The 23,058-nt window shown below is 44.3% G+C and overlaps 1 protein-coding gene across 7 annotated transcripts in view; it reads left to right on the top strand.

Moving 5' to 3' along the window:
• The first annotated feature begins 11,484 nt into the window (after positions 1-11,484).
• BMAL1 (basic helix-loop-helix ARNT like 1) overlaps positions 11,485-23,058 on the top strand; it is a 51,755-nt gene continuing 40,181 nt past the window's right edge. For 5 of the 7 annotated variants that reach the window (XM_054283624.1, XM_054283627.1, XM_054283626.1 and 2 more), the window contains exon 1: positions 11,485-11,538. The gene's annotated coding sequence lies outside the window, so the exon portion shown is untranslated. The other 2 variants (XM_054283622.1, XM_054283621.1) reach the window with 2 other exon arrangements.

Here is a 23,058-nt window from a genome sequence, read left to right as displayed (position 1 = left end):
TAAGCCAGAATTTCTTGTCTCAAAGTATGCACATGGATGCACACTATGTGAGCCATTTCCCACATTTCCCCCTCTCTCTTGAACTGCAAAACCTTCTTTGATGGCTTTATTCATCATTCCCTGTGCACAGAGAAGCACACGAGGCACTATCACTAACAATGCCACGATAACAATCAATGCATATAAACATGCTTTGCAAAGCTCCATCCTTCAAGCAAGCCATCTAACCATGATCCATCATTCGTTTTAATTTGATTTGTCAGATCTCTTCAGTTTCTGAAGCTGTTTGTGGATGGACATAGCTCTTTTCCCCTCACAGAAGGTGCAGCTCTCTGCACTTGATTTCTGGGAAGGACCTGGGCTTTAACAAGAGGTGAGGTCTGAAAGTCAGAAGGGACTTTCTGCCAGTCTTTTGTTAGAAAGAAATGCAGCAATCTGAAATTCTGATGTGCATGTGGCTGCACCTGTGCTCTTCAGCAAGCTGGAGTGCTGCTTCCCTCCACTTGTTCTGCTTTTAACAATGAGCAATAGCACACACAGTGATGGCTTGTGGTCACTGCTGATTATTTAATCACAGCATAGCTCTGAACCTGCATTGTTTGCTCTAAACCCACTGCCTTCAAAATGGGCTGTAAACCCAACCAGAATTACAAGGGAAAGAAAAATGAGCCTTCATGTTTTCAGGTAAAAACTCATCTTTACAAAAAGTGTGACGTAGCCATAATTGTGGCAAAAGGCTCCAACACTTCTGGAGCGAGTGAAGATTAAAAGTTTTTATTGAAGTGTCTTAAACAATCTTTTCATAGCTACAGTCTAATTTGTTCACTTTATGCTTATGACAAAAAAAAAGAAAAAAATATATAATCACTCTGCCTTTGGGGGTTAACAGAACCCCTGTGACTACTTGTAACCATGGAAATATGAAGAGCTACTCAGAGCCCAACATCAAACTCACAGAGGTGCTGGGAGACAGAAAATAGATATATGAGGAATTTGCTACACATGAAAGCCCATTGAATCTGTACCACCTGCATTAACAACACAAAAAACAAAGTCAGAAAAGCCTTTTAATTGCTTAAAAGCACATGGCATTTACCATGGCTTCCCACAGGAAATGAAGGGAAAGACCTTTAAAGGTTTGTTTTCCAAGCACCGAGCGCTCTGAACCAGTTTAAAAGCAGAGACAAGAGGTAAAAATGGTTACTATGTGAATAGCAAGAGCAACAATATGCACAAAAAGACTGGAAAAGGCCCCTTTGGATTTTCATGGATTGCAGTTGTGGAGATTATGCAAGCCATGGCCAGTGACACCTGAGTTAGTCTGGACCAGAACCATCACAGGTGTTTGCTCATCCTCTGCTGGCAGCCCCAGTGCAACACACACTCAAACACCTCACACAAGCCAACACCTGGTGCTTTACTGACCCATCTGCCCTATAAAAATCAGGCATGTGCATATTTAACTGCCTTGGCTGGGACAAGCCACAAAACACTGCTTAACCAAGCACAGCTGCAGTCCCCAAACACAGAACGAGACACCCTTGGTAAAAAAGGAAAACACAGGCTTTCCTTGAGGCAATCAGCAAAACGGGACCAACAACAGGAAAAAAAAATCACTTAAATAATGAATATAATAGGAAAAAACTCCTCTACAACCTGAGTGCACACTGTGTGCATTACCCAGGTGTACTCAAAGAGCCAAAATTTGCCAGCACAATCAGACAGATACTGTCTCCCTCCTGTAGCTTTGGCACCATCAGACAAACTGCTCAGACCTCACTATGTGACTTCCTTTCCTTTCCTTTCCTTTCCTTTCCTTTCCTTTCCTTTCCTTTCCTTTCCTTTCCTTTCCTTTCCTTTCCTTTCCTTTCCTTTCCTTTCCTTTCCCTTTCCCTTTCCCTTTCCCTTAATTACTGATTAACTTACATTGTTATTTGTGTTGTTTTGGCCTTTTACCCTCTGAACCTCAAGCTAATACCTAAAATCACAAACAAAAAGATAATGTGAAACATTATCTTTCTTTTCTTTAGCTCACTTCTTCTCTTTATCACCCCTCTGATAACTACAGAATCAGAACTGCCTTCCAGGACTAATTGTAGGTCAAAAGTGTGACATTCTGGGTCCATGTTAGCAGAATGAATTACACACTTACTGTCTCTCACAGCTATGATTTGTTCATCATGCCACCATCTGCTTTCCCCATTTGCCACAATTGTTTTTCAGGTCTTCACTAAATTTTAAATTCAATTTTTAAAACTAAATTTAAATTTCAGGATCAGGTCAATGCTGTGAAAAATGAAGATACCATCTGGACAACATTTTCTTGCAATTTTTTGGTCATTTTATTTGTACTTTCATTTTTGGAGCTACCTTGCATACCTTTGCAGGTATGCTGAGTTAGGGTACATTCATTACACAAACCCACAGATTATCACAAAATCCAAATGGATCCCACAGGGTTACATGAGATATGCAGAAAGCATTTTGAGTGTGCCAAGATAAGCTTGGCTACCCATCATATTTCCAATAAGTGTGTGATTTCTTTTTTTAGTCATGTTTGGGAGCTCAATACTCATGAGAAATACCAAATGCAACAGGTAGAAATGTCTGAATACAGGCCAAGTATTAGAAGTCTGTGGTTTTTTATTAATGCAAAGTCTTCACATTGGCCAATTAATATAATTACTGATTAGCATACATTGTTATTTGTGGTGTTTTAGCCTTTTACCCTCTGAACCTCAAGCTAGTACCTAAAATCACAAACAAAAAGATAATGTGAAAAAAGAATTAGGTGTACCTAATTCTCAAGCTAGTACCTAAAATCACAAACAAAAAGATAATGTGAAAAAAGAATTAGGTGTACCTAATTCTCAAGCTAGTACCTAAAATCACAAACAAAAAGATAATGTGAATAAAGAATTAGGTGTACCACAACAGAACCAGCAAAAAGAGCAATGATTTTCATTTTTATCTTGTATTTCAGTGGAGAATCCTGAGAGACTTTAAAGATATTTAAAAGAATGCTTTATGTTGTTTTATGCCATTGACCTAATTCAGCATGACACAGGATAAAGGTTATGGAAGCAAACCTAAGGAAACTCAAAATAATTGGCCACCCCAAGCTGCTACTTCCACCTTGGAGTTAGAATTAATTAAAAGATCAAGTGTAAAACAACAGTAGAAAGCCACATACCTAAAAGGATCACCCTGCTGAGAAGGCAGGGAAGAGTTTTAACGTAGATTTTCTTTCCACAGAAGGAAGAGAGCTGCAGGTACCACACCAAGGCTGGGCTCGGTGGCCGAGCAGCCTGCAGGAGGAGTGGGTGAGGAAGAACAGAGCAGGGTTTTGTTTTGTTGGGTGTTGCATGTTTGTCTGTCATTAAGTTGTTAAGGCTCCTCTGCAATCTCATGCATCGCTTCTCCATCTCTGTTTCAAACATTGGTTTGTAGGACACAAAGCTTATAAATACACAGCCTCCAAGGAAGCAAAGGAATGGACAGGGAGGCAAACAGGGTAAGGGCACACACAGAGGATCTTAAATTTCATTGGCATTCTGTGAAAATCACTGAGGTAATTCTGGACAAGAAGTGCAACTGCCCACTGGCATTTCTTATTGAAAAAAAAAAATTGGATTGTTTAGGTCATTAAAACGTTCCTTTGATGATCATCGTTTTGCTCACCACGCTGAGAACTACTGGGTTTTTTTTTCTGAAGTAAAAAGAAAAAAAATAATTGCTCACAAAGCATAGAATAATACCTTATATGAGTCTAAATCATTGTATGAAGGCCCTAATTTTCATTGTTGAAGTCACACATGGAAATACAAACATCCCCTTGCTATCAAAGAAGTGCAAGGACAGTTCACACTGGTGCCACGCCCAGCGATGTGCATGTAATTAATGAGCAGATTCATGAAGCCATGGGGTGGGTGTGGAGAGGGTGGGACCTGTGTCAGAGGTTGGAGGGAGCTTTGTAGCTTTACTTCAGGCCCCAACTGTTTGGGCAGCCGCAGGAGGAACGAGTGGTGGGTGCAGTACGGCACAAAAGCAAAGCTGGAGGACTCCAGTGGTGCAGAACCTCCTGGCCACCACTCATGGGGAACAAGGAGAGGTTAGATCCCCTTATTTCCCTTTGTTAAAGCCCTCCCTTCCAACCCAGTTTGGGTGAGAACACATCTAGTGGGACATTGGTGCTTCAGACTTCAAGAGGCAGTTGAAATCTTTAGCTGGCCAAACTCACAGAACACAATGGATGCCAGGCTGCTCACCTGGGAAACAAAACGTGTGAAGAAAAGGAGCTTTCCACATTTCCTAGGCAAGTTTTGCTGCTGAGAAGAGTCAAACCATCCTTCCAGCACCTGAAGCAATCAGTGGGACGTGCTGACACCTCCCAGCTGCAGTTCGCAGGGGACAGCCCCCAGAGCACAGCTCTGAGCAGGCAGGGCAGGTGATGGCAGCAGGGCCCAGGGGCTGGGGGGCCAAGGCAGGGTGTAAAAGGTGTGGGATTCAGGGAAAAACATCACAAGGGAACCCCACTGGATGAGGGTCCAGGGCCTGCCACCCTCAATAGTGCCTTACTTTGTCCTTTCTCCTCATCAGTCTTGTTCCCAAGCATCTCCAGGAACAGGTAACTTCAGCGTCTCTCAGGAGTATTCTGTCGTTTGTTTAGAGCTGACTGGGATTTAAAATCCACAAAGATGGAAAAGACTTTTCTTTTTGCATGAACAGATAGATGAAGTCCTAGGACTTCATGGCAAGAGGCAAACTACTTGATAATTGTTGGATTTTGGAATTGGATTGCAACTTGGCATTCGTTTCATCCTTCCACGATGTAAATATTTCCAAGTGAATCTAAATCATGCATGTAGCTCATCTTTGTATTTAATTATTAATACATACCATCTTTTTTGTTATTTGTGCTGGTTGCTGGAATTCATCCCCAACATATGTTACTATGGATTCCTTTTCATTGCCTTTTGCAGTCATCAAAATGGCACATCCATTTTATGACAGATGCTGTATATATATATTTTTGATCACATCACCACAAAACATCCCTTTAATGCTGTTGATACATTGACCATTTTTTAACATGAAATGGACAGAAAATGTCCATGGGGAAAGAGAAGACACTAGGATGAAATATGAGTGACTGAGCACAAATATGAGAATAGGTTTTGCAGGATTATGTTAAGTATCATTTCGATTGTAAAGATGTCAGCTAATGTAAAACTCCAGTGTGCCAGCTGCCGTCCAAATAGATCACAAAATGAAAGCCCTCATGCTGAGCAGGGCTTAAAATAGAGCAGCTGATGAGTAAGACACTCTCTCTTACATAAACTTCACATTTCATGCACTAAGACATTTCATTGTCAGATATTCGTGGGGTTGCTATTTGCCGTGAAAAATCTGCAGCGGAACAAAAGCATCAAACTGTTTCACTTCTCAGGCTCCAAGATTGTTATTTCCATGCCACACAGAAACTCCCTTCTACTCTGCTTTGTGATTCATGTGTTTGGCTGAATAACTTTCCTGGAACATCAGAACAAGAGGGAAACCTTCCCTAAGTACTTCCTGTCTTTCCACATGTACTAATAACAAGACGGAGTCCTCCCACCTTCCCCATTTACAACACTCCAGGCACACCTACTGCTTGATATACTCATAAGTCTCAGAATTAGTTTGCTTTTGCTCTGGTTTTTAAATAGCAGCTTTTTCTCTAGCAACAAAACTGGTTTTTGTCTAACATTAGCATGTACCAAAGCACTATTAATAGATTGCTTAATTAATAGACAACGGAGAAGTTGTAGCTTGGCATCAAACATGAAAGATTCATTGCTGTTTCCCTTTTTTCCCGGCTCATGGCTTTGAAAGCATCTTAATCTTAGAATCCTGGACAGAAAGGTGCCATGCTGAGGGGAAGAGCAGCCTGTGCCATGTGTTTAACCCTGAGAGCTTGCAGACCTCACTGCAAGCACGAGACCAATGCTGAATTTTGACTGTGTAAGAATGAAGTAAAAACTCCAGAACAGGGTCTAGAATATTTGCAAGATGAAACACCAAAAAAATCAAGTCACTGTCCCACTGTCCTCTTACAGCCTGTGACTCTGGAAATCCATCCTCCCACCATGGATTGTTAAGCTCCTATTAGAGTCATCACCACTAACTGAAAAGAGAATCAAGCCCCTAACTTTTATAGTTTGCAAAGCTTCTTTTCAAAACATGCCCTAAGCCTCACAATTTCCTTGTGAAAGTAAAATGTTTTGTGTAACTGCTACAGAAAACCAAGTGGAGGTGCTGAGTGACTCCCCAGACTGTTTAGAAGGCTGCCATGAGTTGCTCCAGTTCTAATTGTGGTTTAATATGTGGGTGTAATCCTGACCAACTCATTAATCCCCAGGCCTGTTTTCCCAAGCTGCAAAAGGGAGGATACTATACTTATTTAATTAATACAGTGTGTGACTGTTTAGTTAAAAAACACTATTTAAATGACATTTATAATCCCAGCTATATTTTTCTGTTCAACTGTTTCTGCTTCTTATTTACCCTTTAGAACAAGCAAATTGAGGCTGGTTGAAATCCATTCTCTGTTCATTTCAGTACCAAAAGTTTTGGTGTTTAATGGAACTTAGAAAATTTTAAGACCTCTACAAAGAAAAAGCAGCAAAACTCTACCCTGAATGTCCTCAGTAAATCCTGAAGAAACACTGTCAGCAATTTTTAAGTCTTTGGCCCAATTCTCTTCTAACAAAATTCTGGGATTCCTGATTATTTTTGTGGAGGGAGGGAAGAATCTCACAGCAGCCAACTTTAGGTTTGTGTGTGATGCATTAAAAAAATCAAAGCAATAAATATGGTGTTGACTCAAAATTACTCCATGAATGAACTCTAGGAAACGTTTTAACAAAATCCCTGGAAAAACAAAACAAAACAAAACAAAACAAAACAAAACAAAACAAAAAGCTGTTATTTGAAAAGGCTGTAGCCTTTTAGAATTTTCAACTTAATATTTTATATTCACTAAAATTTTCTTAACATATTTACAGTTTACCATGCCTTTTTCAAGTTCAGCCTTCCAGACTTTGAAATACAAACTCAATTCCATATATTTTTAATGAAGTGGAAACTCTGAAGTGCTTTAACCTTCATTAAGGTCAAATCCACACAAAGATAGAAATTCTTTGTCCTGAACCTTCTGTAAATATCGAAAACATAATGCAAAGAAGTACTTAGAATTTCTTAATTCCCTGGCTTTAGCCTCATTTTCCTCCTCAGATTCTTTTTCCTGTTCCTGCTATGCTGCCAGGCAGTGGATTGCCAACTCCTGGGAATTCCCATGGAGTCTCTGAATATTAATTGGTCTTCTCATAGACCACAGGGCTGAAATCAATGGGTTGGATAAGAATCTTCTCTTTTTGCCTGAAACAAGCTTTTAGCCCTTTAAATTGTGATAAAGGCCAGGAGGAAGAGGGATGGGTTTAAAAAAGCTCAGAAGGAAGCAGGCACATGAAAAAGTCAATATTTATTGCTTTATATTTACGGAATTAATGCTCAAATGTGGAAACATTGTGGTAGGAGGTACACCCTTTAAAGCAGCAAGTGTTTATTCAAACAAAAGCAGGAAAACATAATATTCCCCTGGCTTAGGTTTTGTAATAACTCAAGAATTTGATGAACTGGGAAAAGAATGAGTCTGCAATAGCTTATTTTGATAAAATCTTTATTTTGAAGAGGTCTGAGCCAGAGACACAGGAGCTGTGACAGACCACAGTCAACAGGTCACCACTGTGTGATTTTCTGCACCAGTCTGCAAACAATCCAAGCCAGAGTTTGCAGCTTCTTCTGCCCTCACCACTGGGTTGAAGCAAGGCACCAACTCTGTGTGACAGAGGGTCAGAAATAACCCCAATAATCTCTGGAGGTTTTAATGTACAGACAGAACAAGAGATGCAGAGATTCAAATTAACTCTCGATAATTTTCTGTGAGCTTTGACTTCTCAAAGAAGATACAGGATCATAGCTTGTATGTCTAGAGAGTAATGGAGGAAGAGGTTGGATAAAAGGGTAAGACAGGTTAATTAATCAGTATTAATCAGTATTTCCAGTAATTAGTCAGTATTTCCATGGCTGGAAACCTATAAACAAAGAGCAGCTGGTTAAAATGCTCTGAAGCAGTTGGATCCACAGCTAGGTGCTAAAATAGATATCCCTATCTTGCACATATTTTGGAAGACATTAAAAAAAACAAACACATATAATTGTATCTTCAAACCACTTCACAAAAATTCACCCTCCAAAGACTCAGAGATCTGTGAGTCCTCTGTGCCATGAACTGGGGTCATGTATCATGTTTGAAAGAAAATAAAATAAAAACATCAAAGAACTAATTTGGCTGGTTACTTCTGAACTTCTGTGGGTGTTCCAGAGATATATCAAGACTGCCTGAAGACAACCCAAAAAAATCCAAACACAAAAAAATAAAACCTATCAGGTTTTGGGTTTTCAGCTGAGAAACCAGAATCCTTTTTCTGCAGGGAAACAGTTATCTAGATTTAAAAACTTGCAGATTCTCAAGTGAAACCACTGATATGGCCTTATCATACCTTAGGTAGGCTGCACTTAACGGAGATCATATCTACCACTCTTCTTGACACAAAGTCAAAATCCTAAAACCTGGAAAGCTTTTACTGTAGCATTCAAATGTCAACACAGTAATCAGTTGGAACATGAGCTACATTCTCCAATATTCTATTAATAAACCACAATTTGCAGTACAAATGCCACATAGCACTCCCTTTTCCTGCTTTTAAATTGTCATTGTAAGCCAAGCATGAGTGTAAATGTTGGTGTTTAAACACGGTGTAACCATTAACACATTAACATAGCTAAGCAGGCAGTTCTGCCTAAGATCTAATTTACTACATTCTTAGAAGGAAAAAGCATAAATTCTGAAAATGAATCAGGTGAGAGCTGCATGGATGAGGAAATGCTTCAGCTGTTGTGTCAGACACAGCAGTGCACAGTGCCCTGAGCTGAGCACACAGCTGAGCTGGTCTGCCCAGCAGCTCCCACGATTTTTGGGGTGCTCTACTTCAAGTGCTCCCTCAAGTACCTTGCAAGGAGAAAATGTTCTACCTTTGGTCAAGCCTCACCTCTCCTGTTTGCCTTTTGTCTCTTGAAATGTGTGCTGGAAGGGTGGTGCAAACTTTTTTGGTGTCAGGAGCTGAACTGGGTCTCGTCAAATTTAAAATTGTTGTTTCTTAGCGCCTCACCTTTAAAATTTCAAGGTATAGGATGCCTGATTCACCTGCAGATAGAAACTGCCTGTACTGACCCGACAATCTATTTCAAGGGAAGTCACAGAACACAGGACTGATCATTATATGGTGAAATTGGGAATTTGATGAACCAGATGCTGTTATTTCCTTTAATATCTCACGAACAGAAACAACGGTGTGAAAACAACTCAAAACAATGGCTCACTGGGAAATCTGACATATGGCCTGCTAAGCTGCACTCCCTCAGAAATAGCAAAAGATCATTACTCTTGGCATCATTCCCTACAACAGGCCCTGGGCTCATTAAAACAGACACTATGTGATTGACTCCATAAGGAAGATTATTTCTACAGATGGGTGGAAACAATGAGCAAAACTACAAAGGCTGAGTTGACAGAAGTAGTCAAGGAGACTTCTCCACCTCCATAACTTCTGTGCGCTAAAACAAACCAAAGCAGCACCATTTTGCTGGAAATAGAAGGATGCATCTTCTCCTCTCTCTTCATGGTGCACATTTCCACCCTGCTCATGTACAGCGTTTCTCTTATCTCGTTCTGCTGGAGGGCTTCTCCCGAGTAGGAGTGCCCTGATGTGAACAGTTTGTATCCAGCAGGGGCCACTTGTTGCCTGTGTTTAGTCCCCGCTCAGTGAGGTGGAAAGGAGCTGTTGATGCAGTCCGGGCTGAGCCCACATCCCGTGCAGGTGGATTGGGATAACCACAACCACGCCGTGCTGCAATCCACTCCGCCCCGGTGATGTTACCCTGGGAAACGTAAACCAAACCTCTGGGACGTGGCATCACAGCACAGGAAATGTTAAGACAATGAGGATGTGGCAATGTCAATCTGATGCAGCGATCACGCAATCACATTTAGCAAATATTTGCATTTGAAAGCAGCAGCACCGCTGTGATTACGCTCTTGCAACACATCCCCTGCACGCTGCTGTGCGGATTGGCTAAATTTAGACCAGAGCATGGTGAGGTGGATGGCTTTACACACTCACTGCTGGCCTTTTGCACACCTGAACAGAACCAACGCCCCGAGCAGCTCCGGCAGTGTGCCCCATCGGTGCCAGCATCGCACACCGAGCCCAGCCGGAGGCTCCAGGGTGCGCTGTGTGAATGCCCTGGGGTGACGTTGTGACGCTTGTATCCCCATTTGTGCGTTCTGTTCATGCTGGATATCATGTTCTGTGCCTTCAGGACTGGCTCTGCAGAGCGAATGTTTTGTTTTGGTTTTGCTATCAGCCGCTCCCCCACGGCTGGTGGGACACACAGACAGGGCAGTACATGGTGCTGCCTCTGCTTTTTGCTTTGCTCCTCACTTTGCTCTTTGCTTCTGCTCGTTAGTTTAGCTAAGCAGCCCAAATTTTCCCTGGGCTGTTTCTCCGTTCCCTTTTTTGGGCCTACCCAACCCTGCTCCAGACTGGGCCCTGGGAACACCGAGAGCTTGCACCTTGTGGCTGCAGCAGCTGCCCCAGCACCGGAGGGACTGAGAACAGAGCGACCGCCCCCAGAGAGACTTTCTGAATTTGTCATCTTTCTCAGACCCCGCACACCCCAGGAGGGACTCGGCAGCACCGGGGACCGGCGGCTGGGCTGAAGGGCCCCACGGCCACGCTCACGCAGGGCGGCTCGGGGGCGGAGGGCACAGAAGCTGACCCTAAAGGCGGACGGCGGGTCCCAGCACGGCACCGCTCCCCGAGGCACCGGGCGGTGTCCGGGCCATGTTCCACCGCCGAGGGAAGGAGGGAGCGGAGGCGCGGGCGCGGCGGCCACGCTGGGGCAGCGCCGCCATGACCTTCACACCTCGGCGCGTGACGTCACGGCCGCGGCTGACGTCACGCGGCGGTGACGCAGCGGCTCGGGCGAGCCCCCGTGGAGGGCCGGGCAGCGAGCGGGCAGCGGCGCCGCCGGGGCAAGCAGCGCGGGCCAGGCCGAGCCCTCCCCGCCGCCCCGGGCACACACGCCCCGAACCGTCGCCGACCCGGCCGCCACCGCCACATCCGGGTCCCGGCGGCGCCCCCCCGGCGCCCCTCAGCCCCGCCCCCGGCCGCGGGGCGGGACCAGGGGCCGGAGCCGCGCTTCCCATTGGCCGGGGCCGCGGGGCCGCCCGGGGATTTGCCGGCGCTCGGGGGGGCGGGCGTTGCCCGCTCGGCGGCCGCCCATTGGGCGAGGCGGGCGCTGAGCCGCTCTGCCGTTGGCGGGCGGGCGCGTCCGGTGCGGGGCCGGGGGAGGGTGCCATTGGCTGGAAAGTAGGTTAGTGGTGCGCCGTCGGGTGGCAAGCCAGGCGGAAAGTAGGTCAGGGACGGGGGCTGCCTGCGCGGGGCGTGCGGCGCTGCCGGGGGGCCGCGACCCCCGCCCGCCCTCCCTTCGGCCGGGCGCGGCGCGGCGAGGGGCGCGCGGAGCCGCGGTGAGCGCCAGGGGCGGCGGGCGGGGGGCGCCGGGGGCCGCGGGGGGGGGGGGGGCGGGGGCAGGGGCAGCGCGGCCCCGGCGGAGCCGCCGCCCCCGGGGGCCGCGGGAGTCCCGGGAGGGGCCGGGGGCGGCGCGGGGGGACCCGGCCCGGGGGATGGCGGCGTTGGGACCCCGCAGCGGCCGTGCCGGGCTGTGTCTCCGGGGGCCGGGACCGCGGCGGGGGCCCCGTTACGGAGCGGCCCCGGGGCGGGGTGGCGGCACCGGGGGGACGGGGCTGGCCGGCGGGCCCGGTCCCGCACCCGCGGAGGGCAGAGCCCGGCCGGGGTCCCGCTCGGGCAGGGGCGGTCGGGGCGCTGGGGGGGCGTGCCGGGCCGTGCCCCCTCCCCGGTGCGAGGCTCGGGCCGCCTCACGGAGGGCACGGAGCCCCTTCCCGGGCCTGCCCAGCGGGGCCGCGGGGTCTCCGCCGCCGCTCCGGGATGGGGAGGCCCCGTGTGGAAGGCGGGAGGATGGCGGTGCTCGGGAATTCCCCGTTGCTGCGGCGCCCTGGCCCGTCCCGCCCGCGGGCAGGTGCCGGCCGGGGGCCGCACGGAGCATCCCGGGGCTGTTCCCGGGGATCCCGGGGACACCCGTGCGCCCTGCCTGCCGCAGGGGAAGGAAGGGTGTCCCCCGGCAGGGAACGGAACGCCGGGGCGGCTTCCCGAGAGCGGCGTTTTGCGCTTGGGGAGGCAAGGGAATCGCTCGGCGTTTGGAATTGCTGAGGTCTCTGTTACTCCAGTGCCTCGGTGATAACAGTTTTGGGAAGGTTTTCGTGCTTGAAAAACAAGGGTGAAGGAACAAGTGGGTGTGTGTTCTTGCCTTGCAAGCAAGTATGCCTACTGGAATTTTAAAGTATTTCCTTAGTGCGTGAGGTAGAAAGGGTCAGCTGCAGAGTGTGATCTAATCTCACAAAATTCAGTCTTTCAGTAGGTTTTTTTTTTTTTTTTTTAAATTCTGGAGCTTCAACATTCAAAATGCTATGTTTCTTTTTTAACATACTCATATTAAAAGTACCTATCCTGCCTGTTTATATCTTCTTTTATCTAAAGGGCTTTTTAAATGTGAGTGACTGATAATACACAGGCTGCAGCTAAGTCTGTAAGGGAGAAAAGAAAGAGTGTTAGTTCCAATTAAGTATTAATTCCAGCTAACTGTCTCCGTAAACGTTCATGCAGAGGGCTGAGGTTAAACTCTGCCCTCTCCATAATGTATGTTTTGTATCCTGCAGGAATATGCAAATGTAAATAGCTCTCTGAAGCATCAGGAACTCCAGACCTCTCTCTGGTTGCTTTAAACCACAGCTGCTTATTAAGGAGAAAGGCTTTACTCCTCCTGACTTCTGTGGCTTTGTGCTTGTCATGACCATTCCTGGGTTTTTACCCCTTCTTGTAGAAATTGAGTGTGTAAAATAATCTACAGCCACAGCATTTCATTGGGATTTTATGCTGGTTTATCCCATATCCTCTTCCACACCGTGCATTTCCGCTGTCTCTCTGGATGCCAGCTGTGGAGGATCAAGCTCTGTAAAAGAAGTTCCTTGGGAGAGCAGACAAGGGAGAACATGAGGAAAGCTGCTTGGTTTGGTGTCAGGAAGCCCACGTGGCTGGAGCTGGGGTTCCACCAAGCCAGAGCTGGAATTGGGGGCTGCTGCCACGTCCCTGTCACCACGTGCTCCTCTTGGGGAGCCTGGCTAGGGATGTGTTAGGAAGGTGATGTTTGCAGGGGGGCTTTAGAGGAGATTTGTTTTTCTCCTGCTCTCAAGGGTTCTTTTGGGCAAGCAGGAGTGAGAGCAGAGAGCATCCATTGGGTTTGTGTGGTGGAGCTGAGAGTTGCACAGAGTCCTTGGAGGCTGTGCAGGACTGATGGCAAAGCTGAGGCTGTGAGGGCTGCAGGTGAGGAAGGCACGTTTTCCAAGGGAATTGATAATAATTGGTAATTGAAGTACCAGGAGACCTGCAGGTTATTTAGTTTGCCTGAGTACAGAAGTGCTGTTCCCATGCTCAAATGTGACATTTGAAGCTGTTTTCAGCACGGGCCCCTTGCCTGTGTTGCTATACTTTGACAGGAGCTACAGGAAAACCTGAAGGAATACATCATTGTTAAGTGAAACAAAGTAAATTCGGTGCATCCTGTAGTGACTTTCAGTTCTGAAACCTGCACGCTTTTCATTCTTAACCTTTACCCTCAGTTTTCTATTTCTAAAAAAGGGAAGAAAAGTAGCAAAAGGCAGCTGCTTGTATCCCCAAGTGTCAGGAAGTTCTCTGAAGTTAGTTGTCTTCAATAAAAGCTCTATATCATGTGCAAATGACTGCAAAGAGAAGCCCAAAATAACTACATATTTTTAATCTTGTGTGGCTTTTTGGTTCTCTCTAAGCTTACAGAATGCAATATTTAAGCTTTCTCTATTTACTTTGATACAGTAAACATGTTTTGAAACTTTAATTTTTGGCTGTCATCATATTTTGAGAGCTTCAGCCTGAAATAATTGATTTTGATAAATGCAGTCGCTGACTGGATGATGCTGACTGGAACTCAGTTACCAACTTTTGAAATTTGGTTATTGAACATTTCTGCTTCTGAACTCGGAGAAATTACAATCTGGTGCTCAGGTGTTACATGGTTGAAAGTCAAGACATTGAAGCAGAAAAATTCTGCACTAAAAAAAAATCAGAAGGCTTTTCTCTCTAAGAGTTGGTGTATTGGGTTATTTAGAAAGCCTGTTTAAGTTTTGAGGGTTTTTTGTGTGAGGAAGAAATCTCAGTTGTGATTATGGAATTAGTTTTATTTGTATTTAATGGCTCTGAACCTTGTCAGATAAGCTGTGATGTCTGTTCCATGGAATGGGGTGGGTATCAGGGTAACTCAGTGCCATTAGCTGCATATGGCACCTGCCTTTTTACCTCAATTTGTTGGAAATGTGCAGTGAGGCTACTTATCCAAGGCCCAGACTTCATCTCCTTGGAAACCTGATCTTTCACCAGATGTTGAGAAATGTAATTTCTTCTTTAATCCATTCTGCAGAAGAATACAGATCAAAACAGCATCTCCAGGCTTTGTTAGTCTGGAATATTAATTACCTAAAAAAATAGTCTGACATTTCAGTCTCTGCCCCAAAGAAGATTGATAGTTTCTGTTGTGTTTGGTATTATTTCAAATTTATTTTAGCTGATGCTCGAGTTCCTGGTTTATGGTTTAATTTGATTCAAGAGCTGCCTGATAGTGGGTTCTTCATGAGTAAAGTACAGGATTGTTTGAGGAGCCATGCCTGCAAGGTTTGTCTTTCTTCACTCTCTGTTCAGGTCACTTGCAAAAAGATATTTCTTAGGCAGCACATGGGGAATTTGTAACCTTTTCAGCCTGCTGCCATTTGAGAAGCTGTTATTCCATGTGTGCTGTGTCAGATGCACTTGTGGGTCAGCTGCTGCTGCCAGAGCAGCTTGCTGGAGCTGTGCTGGAGTTTCCTGGGCTGGCCTGTGCAGGAGTGGTGCCAGGAGGCTCTCAGGGAGCAGGAGAGCTCCTTGGCAGCATTGGGAGAGCCCACCAGCCACTCTCCTGGGGCCCAGGGTGCTGACGTTCCCTGCTGCTTTCAGGGGACCCAGCCATGAGTCCAGGCAGCTGGGGCTGATGGTTGGGGTGTTTGGGGTGCTTTGGGTGGGATTTTTGGGATGGTTTGGGTGGGATTTCCTTGTGTTTGGGGTGCTTTGGGTGGGATTTCCTTGTGTTTGGGGTGGTTTTGGGTGGGATTTCCTTGTGTTTGGGGTGCTTTGGGTGGGATTTCCTTGTGTTTGGGGTGCTTTGGGCGGGATTTCCTTGTGTTGGGGGTGGTTTTAGGTGGGATTTCCTTGTGTTTGGGGTGCTTTGAGTGGGATTTTTGGGGTGCTTTGGGTGGGATATCCTTGTGTTTGGGGTGGTTTTGGGTGGGATATCCTTGTGTTTGGGGTGCTTTGGGTGGGATTTTTGGGGTGCTTTGGGTGGGATTTCCTTGCAGATGTTGGTGGGCTCTGTTTTCCACAGGTACAGGGCAGGTCAGTGCAGCAGGCACATTGCTGAACCCTGAGCAGTGTGGCTGGCATGGAAATCCATCTTCCCATGGGCAGTTGTGTAGCTCTGGGGAGGGTGTCGGTGATTCCTAGGCAGCATCTTTTGGCACCATGTCTCTGAAATCACTTTCCTAAAAAAATAAGTGAATGGAATCCATGTATTTAAAAAATTGAATGTATTCTTGATACAGAAAAGTCTAAAATTTTTATTATCCATTTGGGATTGATGCAGGATTTCAAGAGTGAATGAAATAACCAGAGAACTCAGAAATCACTATTATTCTTGATCTCAAGTTCTTTTTATCTTGGAAACTTCCTTAAAGTGCCTTTACCTTTTATAATTTGCCTGACCAAAATGGACAAAATCAAGAAGACTGGTAGAAATTTTTCAATAATACTGTACTGCAGAATATTTATCAGCTGAAGTGAGAAGGAAAAGTTACTTCCTAGAAAAAACAGGAAAAAATAAAGCTAATAAACTTTAAACTTTTTTCCTTTTTTTTTGCTTTTGTAAGAATGTTTTTTCTGTCTTCAAAGCTGTTATTTTATAGTTTCCTTGAACTGGTTTGGTTGGGTTTTCTTTTCCTTAACTTGTTGTGAATGGATTTCTTTGTCATCTGTGGATTTTTTTTTTTTTTGAGCATTACACAATTTAGGAGTTCAGTTCCAATTTGAAGCAAAATGATCTATTAAAATATCAAAACTTTCATCTTTTATGTTGTGCAGATGCATTGTAGTCTTTGAGAGTGGCAGCAAGTTGGCTTTGGTTTGAGTGCTACTGATATTTTTATCTTTCATTCAAGGACTTCTGATAATTGTATTTTAAATCTCCTTGAGTTTTGGGCTTTCTGCTGCACTTTGGCTTATTAGTTTTTCTACATAACCTTGGAAAATAATATTTATTTTACCCATAGACTTGAATGGCCTGGTCATTTTTCAGGGATAGAATCTGTGGTCTAGAATAGATTGCAAAAAAAAAATAAAAATCAGACGTTTGTTTTGGAGGTTTATATTTTTTTAACCTGGTCTTGAGCAGGTTGCAGTTTCCAGTTTGAAGTTCTAGAATTATTGACTAAGAGACAGGAGGCCCATTTATTCCTGTGTTTCCTTTCCCAATGTGTTGTTGCCAAGGCATTTCATATCATCTTGGCATTTGCAAATTGGTTTTTTTATTGATGAAATTAATTCAATGAGTTAATGGAAAAAAAGTCAGTGTCAACACTGTGCCCTCAACGTACTTAAGAATATTTTTGTGTTATAGTCAGGACATGGCCCAAATTCATAAATCCAGAAATTTGCATATGTTTGTGATCTTAGAAGGCTCTGATACCTGGAATAGCTTTTATTTTCCTTATCAATCTGATAAAGTCCCAGAATATTAGGCAAATTTGCTGCCCTAGAGTAACATTTTACTGTGTTTTTAATCTATACCAAATTTACTATGGCTTGGAAGTTTCTATTACAAATAGTGTTGTTTTCTTCCTGTTTTTATAGAGTTTCTTCTTTATTTTTTTCTTACTTTAAAATATATTTTCACTGCAATGACCAAACCAGCCTCTGAATATTGTAGTTTATTTTAGAAACCTGTCAAGTCAGGTTCAGTGACTTCTTAGAGGGGCTTGTCACATAAGACATTAGAATTGCTGGAAATGTGCTGTAATTATAGAACAATCTGTTCAAAATGTTGTCAAATGCTTTCTGTGCAGTTTGGGACCAAATTCTAGAAGTACTAGAAGTGATTTGTGCTTTAGAAATCCAGGGCCAGCAGTTGGATATTCCTGTTTTAGTAGAAAGATGAAGAGTTCATGCTGGTTTGGGTTCGTGTTGGGATTTTCTATTTCACTTCTGGTAGAAATTTTAGGAGTTTTATGTAAATACATTTTCCTCCTTCTGAGGCATGTGTAACTTGGTCAGCTTGTCTGGCCAGGAGACAGTCTGAAGAGAGAAGGGTATTTCCCTATTAGAGCATTTTAAAATCTAGTTCAGTCTGTTTAAGCTATCCCAGCTGGCAATAATGAGATCTCAATTACTCTACTTGGCTTTATTTGTTGAATGAGGTAATTCCTGTCCTCATTTATCTGACTTGACCATGGGACTCTTCCATAGCAAATGCCTGCTTTATTTTCCTGGCTGAAGTGGCTCTTTATTTGTCTTACTCAAATGCTTTTGTCATGATCAAGAATAAGATGATGAGGAGAAAAAGCCCAGCAGAGGAGAAGATTACTGCAGTCAACTATTGGAGAAAGTGTTTCTACATTCCCATTCCTGGTGGGGATTATCAGCTCACCATTTTAGAGCAAATTTTAACAATTGAATGCAGCTGATGCCGTTGTGCAGCTTTTCTGACTGTCCTTTCTGGGTGGGCTTCTCCCAAGAATTGTGCTCTGACTGATGGAATTTTGCAGGTTTTCAAGGAACACGTGGGAAACAGGGCAGGATCATCAGGGCTCTGCTCTGGTACCTTGACAGGACAAAATGCTGGGTTTGGTGCCCAGCAGTTTGGTTTGTAATGACACATGAGTCCTGTGCATCATCTGGGGACAGCTGGATGAGTTGGGACAGCAGTTTTGGTGCTCATTGGGACTGGGTTGCCATGGTCAGTGCTCCAAGCTGACAATTTCCAAGTGTCCTCTGTGGTGACATTTGTGCTGGGGCAAAGATCCAGGCCTGGGGGATCTGCTGGGTCTCAAAGCTGAGTATTTGCCCACAAGAGTGATTTGGGATTGCTGATGCCATACAACTTGTGGCTTCATAAACATTTCTGCTTTTGTGGGTTAGGAAACAGCTCACAAAGTGAGGATTCCTGAGGGAGAGGTGGGAGAGGCAGGAAGTGTGAAGAGTGCTGTTTTAAACGTGTTACACTGCAACCTTCGTGTGTATTTTTGGATTAAGCTCTGTTGGGTCATTTCTTTCATCAATCTACATAAAAACTTGATGAAAAAAAATCTGGCTTTGGCACTGAAACCCAGAAGGCAGAAAAATAAGCAACTTCTTGCTTTCATCTCAGGAGCTATACAGTGGAGCTGTTCAGTATTTATTGTGCCATTTTAAACAAATTCTCTTTTATAACAAGGAAGAGTAACTCAGGAAGACCTCTGACTCTTTTCCCTTTCCCCTTGCTGGCCCATGTGCCTCTGGGTTTCCAGATGGACAAATATAGAAGTGTTTCAGATACACAAATCTCTCAGGAGCTCATTCACCACCATCACCTGACTTTGCCAGAGCTGAACACTTAGGTGTCCAAGTTGTTGTCAAACTGATAATTTATGTAAAATTGGCAGAGGCCCAGCAATGTCTCCAGTTAAACTTGCCAGGAAGTCTGGAGGAAGTGGGATATAGGAAAGAGACTGAGGGGAAGAAGATTTTTTTCCAAGACAATACATGGTTTGAACTCCATTAATTGTGCACACCTCTGCTGCCTTTGAGGAAGGGACATGTTTGTGTTAAAAGATAGAAAATTGCTGTTTAAGAATGATTCTCAAACTTGCATCGTTTGAGAATCATTCACCTTGCTGCCAGTTGTTTTAAATGTTCTGTTTTCAAGAAGCAAAGCTTTCTAAAACCTACCCAGACTTCCATTCAGAGAAACATTGGCACCATTCTTATCAAACAGCTGTTCAGGAGAATTGTTCTTGTGCTCAGTGGCATGAAACACTCTCTAAGACTGTAATGTGCCCTTATTAAAGAGATTTACTAAAAATTTTGAACTTTATTTGGAATATAAATGGAATGTAAGACAAAGTTTAACTCAGCAGATAACAGGATAATTCGTGCCTTCTACTTGAAGTGATTCTAGTTATTTTTTCCCTAGAGCATATGAACATTATTAAAACCAAATAGTTGCACACCTTGGAAAGAAGCAGAACAAAAAAATGTCTTCCATGTAATGAAAAAGTGATCAAAAAATGCCCTATTGGTATCTCACTAGAGACCCAGGTAGTGTTGTAGCGTATTGATGATCATTATTCCATATTTTAAGATTCCTAAAGTTCCTTTAAGTGCTTCAATTAGTGTTGCAGAGGTCTTGCTGCTTTTTAGACCAGATGAACGTGCCTTTTAGAGCAGGATTTGCTCAGGCAAGTGCTGTAGCCTCCATGGATTCATTCATGGTGTGCTGTAACACTTGTGTAATCTGCTTTCTCTGGCACACATTTCGGGTGCATACTTCTTATTTTTTAAAACAAATATTTGGTTGCTTGTCCAACTTGCCCTCTACTTTTAGGAGATTTCTGTGGCTTGCTATTTTCCTGTAGCCCCAAAGCCACTGGAATGATGGTGTCCCTTGACAAACCTGGAAAAGTGCTGCTTTCTGTTATTTGTCAATGGAACCTATTTTTCCATGTTTCTGTTGAATTTTGTTTGGTGACTTTGGAAAGCCTGCTAAGTGGTGTCTCAGCTGGCCTCTGACTGTATTTACAGACGCAGACCCTCAAGAATTCCCCCTTGGAATTGCCTGTGTGTGGCTCTGTCCTTTTGTCTCAGTTCTGGGAGCTGTTTGCTCTTTGGTGCATGTGTGTTGCGTGGCCATGACGATGTTTTGGAGTGATGCTGTGCTGGCAACCCGGTCACACAATAACACTGGGGCAGCTTCTCAGGTTTGCCTGGAGGAGTGGCTGCCAAGTGGATTCCAAAGACTTGCAGGAAGCAGAAAAAGAAACTTCCCTGCCCTTTCGACACCTGGGAGACTCTTGGTGCACTAGCTTAAAGGAGAAACATTAGGGATGAGTACAGCTAACTTTGATTGGCCTTTCTAGCAAACCTCATTGTGTGTGGCAGTGAAGGGTTAGATTTTCACCTCCAAATACAGCCCAGCATAGCCCTGTAACCCCTCCCTGTGACGGAATTTGGCTGAGTCTTTGTTTGGCAGCAGCCCGTGAGTTTCTCTTCAATCATCCCTCACGGTGCAGTTCTGTATTTTCCACACATCCTTCCAGAAGTGGACTCATCCCAATCATTTCCACATGTGAGCTTTTCCTTGCTTTCCACCCTTCAGAGGGCTGCTCACATTGTTCCTGGTGGCTCCTTGTGCTGTGCTCTGCTTTTGTCTTCACAGTGTTCACATTCCCACTGCTCAGGCTGTAGGCATCAGTCATCTCAGTGCAGTTGGATTTGACTGTTCCTTGTGCCATCCCAACCCAGAGCAATGTTTCTTAATCCTAACTGGAGTCACATTCATTGAGATTCTTCCTTGACTTGTTGGTGGGAGATGGATTTCCCCTGAGTGCTGATTAAACAGCCTTCTACAAAAGGAGCAAATTTATCCAAAGCAGCAGCTCACAAACAAAATAAATACATTTCAGAGTGTTTCTGGAATGCCTCTGTTACCCTGGAGGCTTTGTAGGGCTACTTGAGCTGTGATCTGCCTGTGAGGGTTGACCTGTGTGCTCCCACAGGGGAAGTTAAATGACACTCACTGGTGAGCTCATCATCTCTCCCCTCCACTGCACAGTGCTGGTATCTGTTTGACTTCTGAATCACCAAACTGTCATTACTCAGACTTGTAGCTTTTTAAAAAATTACTTCTCTACAAGATTAGGTTTGATCTATTAGGTTTGATCCCTGAGCAGTTCAGTGTGGGGTTAGGTAAGCACCAGTGCTGTATGGGAGTACCCAGCTGAGTGCTGAGGCCAGGAGGTTAAAAGCTAGCAGTTAGAAAGGGTTAAAAGGTTACATTTTCAACTTCTCAACTAATGAAATAGTGTGAATTCTGTCTTCTGAATCTCCCAAAGAGGAGTGTGTGCTGCACTGTGAAAACCCACCTAGCCCTGTATTAAATAAACTATTATCAGACTGATTCATGGTTACTGTGTGCGAGCTGAGTAAGGATTAGTCAGGAGCGTTGATTCTGGCAATTTCCACTTGGCTTGCTTGAGAAATACATGTGCCCTTTCTAACTCCACTGAGCCCTGTTCCGTATGTCACACCTGCACGAGAAAGTGACTGAGGGTGGAAGGGCTTTATTGACTGGCAGTTCCCAGGGCAACACTGGAGAGGTGCACAAAGGAATCCCTGCCTTGGTAAACAAGGATATCGAGCTGGACTCAAAGGGAGGCTGATCTATGTAGGATGTTAATTATGTCATGGCTTTAATACTTCCTCAGACTTGATAAAGTGTGAATGGAAAACTGAAAGGAGTTCAAGGAATGAACTGTTTTGCAAACATAAATTTAGTGTCAGATCAAAGGAGCACAACTAAACTCATTTAAAGGAGGAAAAAGCAATTCAGTGCATTAATCCTTCAGTCAATGAGCTGATAATGTTATCTGGTAGGAGAAAATGAGATGAGGTTTAATAGCAGATAGGTGACTTAGTGACATTCAGGCTAGAACAGGTGGAAGTGAGGAGCAAGGAGAACTAAGCTTTGGAACAGAAAAGGTGGGAGGCAGGTAAGGGATTCTTACAACACATCAATTCTTCCATGATATCTCTGTAAAGTAAACTTTGACCTGAATTACAGCATATCAGTGTGTCCCATAAAAGAGTAGATGAGATTGCCTCCTGTTGCAGCAGAGGAGAGCAGAACACAGGACTGTACACGGGAACAGATATGAATGAATCTGGTATCAGTGTTGAGATAAAGCTTGCCTGCTTATCTGTGCTCTGTGTTTGAGTAGAAGGAAGTGCAAGGACATACAGCTTTTAACAGGCTGAGCAGGACCTGGAGCAGAGAGAAGGGGACTGCAGAGACACTTGCAGCAAAACAAGTCAAAAGGTTAAAAATACTGCAGGGGGTTCTCGTGTTGTTATTCTCTAATGCATGCATGAAATGTAATACCCATGAGCTTTGTTCAGCAAAGCAAGCACCACTTTTGGTCTGTAATCTTAAATGGATCAAAATATAACAGTTTTTTATTTTGGAGTAAGAACACCAGTACCAGTGACAGAATATTAATACCAGTGATTTGCTATAAGGTGAAATTTGGGGCACTGATACTGGAGGGAGACTGAAGTGGGACAGAAACCTGAGGAGCTCATACTCATATTTATGAAAACAGAGATGGAGTGATTTAACATGAAGGTAATGAAAGTGCCTTTGCATTTGTCAGTTTAATTGCTCAGGGTAAATATTTTGTGTTTAGTCAGTGACTCCAGAATTTAGAGAATATAAATTTAAGCTTGTACCTTTAGGGATAACAAATAAATTCAGTGTATGTGGAAGAGGAGACAGAACCTTTGCAGAGAGCTGAAGGGACTTCAACAGATAAAAAAGCATTTCAGTTGAGCACCAGATGAGTGACTGAAGAAAACATACATACAAAAAGTGTATGTATTGCTCTATTAAAGTCAA

Source organism: Melozone crissalis, unplaced genomic scaffold (genome assembly GCF_028551555.1).
Source record: "Melozone crissalis strain CALT ecotype California unplaced genomic scaffold, PUWL_Pcris_2 ptg000038l_1, whole genome shotgun sequence".
Classification (NCBI taxonomy): Eukaryota; Metazoa; Chordata; class Aves; order Passeriformes; family Passerellidae; genus Melozone; species Melozone crissalis.
The sequence above is the reverse complement of the archived record's forward strand: the minus strand, read 5'-3'. Positions and strand labels throughout refer to the sequence as shown.